This window comes from Galendromus occidentalis, unplaced genomic scaffold (assembly GCF_000255335.2).
Source record: "Galendromus occidentalis unplaced genomic scaffold, Mocc_1.1 scf7180000076775, whole genome shotgun sequence".
Classification (NCBI taxonomy): Eukaryota; Metazoa; Arthropoda; class Arachnida; order Mesostigmata; family Phytoseiidae; genus Galendromus; species Galendromus occidentalis.
Window position 1 is genome coordinate 6,734 of NW_003804764.1, and position 2,065 is coordinate 8,798.

The following is a 2,065-nucleotide window of genomic DNA, read 5'->3' on the forward strand; positions in this document are numbered from 1 at the left end:
CGATGATTAATGCGGTCGCTTTTCGAGGAGATTTCCAAAGATCTGGCCGATCAAACGGAGTCTTCTCGATCGCCCGGTTCTCGAATGCTCGATTGTCGATCGCCTTTCTAGTGAGGGGTTAGGTTGGGTGAACACTAACCAAATACAGTCGAACCCGCTTAAAAGAGACCTCTCGGGGAATTGAAAATGGTCTCTTATATCCGGTTTCTCTAATATCCGAGGTACGGTTTTTCTATGAAAAGACTTGAAACATCTCGTTCTCGTATGACTTGGATGCCTGTATCATGATCCTGTGGAGAGACGATCATTTTCGGAGCAATGATAATATCGGACCGTGGATCTGCGCGTGTTATCTCATTCGCGCAGGTTCCGAGAGGAAGAGGAGTCATGGGAGAGCAAACAGAAATTCTGCTTGAGACGGTCCTCTCTTATATACGAGGTCTCCAACATGGAACTCTACGGGGCCGGGGTTTGAAAATTGTCTCTTATATCCGGTTTTCTCTTATATCCGAGTTTCTTATAAGCGAGGTTTTTAACATGAAACCCTATGGAGAAAAAATCGGGGAATCGGGATCGGTCTCTTATATCCGGTTTTCTCTTTTAACCGGTTTTCTTATAAGCGGGTTCGACTGTACTCAGTATGAATGGTTCTAAATCTCACGCCTATAAATGGGCCACCTTAGAACGAGACGTCCTGATTAATTTGGATGTGAGCGTAATGCTCCTATCAGAAACCAGATTGATGAACGAAGAGCGTTCCCCTCCAATACAAGGGTACACGTTCCACGGCAGCAACCGGAAAGGTAGCAGCAACAAGAGGTCGAACGGGGGCGTCGGAATCCTGACCAGATCAGAACTCGAAATTATTTGGGCCGAGGAAGGAAGGGACTGGCTAGCCCAAGCTATGATGATCGGTCACCAAAAATGGGTGATCATCTCGATATACATAGCACATGGACTCATAGGGCAAGACAAAAAGTTTCTGGAGTCCCTCCGTCGACTTCTTGAACATAGATGTGATAATAACAGCAACATCCTGATCGGAGGCGATACCAAAGCCCATCTGGCTCAACTCGATGGTAACTCCCACCCGAGAGGAAAACTACTCCAATCCTTTGCCATCGATCACGGTGTATCAATTGTGAACCTGACGACAAAATGCTCCGGACGATTCGCCGGAGACTCTGCAATAGACCTAGTATTAGTTAACGCCAAAGCCCTCATGGCGGTGGACACCATGTTCATCGACGAGGATAGGGAGCTCACGGACATGAGCGACCACAACCTACTCACTGTTGGATGCAACACAACATTCCGCAAACAGGGTGCAAAGACGACAAAGTGTTGAAATACAGACTGTTTTCCATATAGTAGCTCTAACATTCTCAGTATGATTACGGGTAGCATCCGGGCAATCTTTCGTGACCCAGATCTGAATGACTTCCGTATTCAGATCTGTAATTGTAAGCGATCCTGTTCGGAAGAACTTCCGTCTTCAGAACAATAGATGCGTGATGGCCCAGATCTGAGGGGCTTTCGCCTTCAGATCTGCTTCCGCAAGTGATGCTCTCCCCTAGGGTATATATACTGATAATAAAGCCTCACACACCGAGGAGTTACTGATTCACACCGAATCACTGTTTCTTTATTGTGCCGTGATCTTCCAGTCTCACAGCCTCTTTCAGATCCAGAGTCTACCGACTGACCACCAGTGGGTTATATCCAACACAAAGCGAACGCTTGACGCGAATCGGGTGGTCGTGGTCTCCGAGAGACTCCTCGCTAAAGAGGAGAATATATCATACGACAAGTTTCGCAACACACTACAGGAGAGTATAGACAGGCTGAGTCGAAAGAGAAAAATCCCTTCTCGGCCAATGGTCTACTCCTCCTAAACCACTGCACTAGAATCCACCCGAGTTCAGAGAAATCGTGAGTGGAGGCGGCTTAGAAGGCTCTGTTTACCAACAACGGGAATTGGAAGAGAGCTGAGAGAAGCACAACAAGCGGTGAGAGAGGAAGTTGATCAATTGATTGATTGATTGATTTATGCTCCATTTCTATT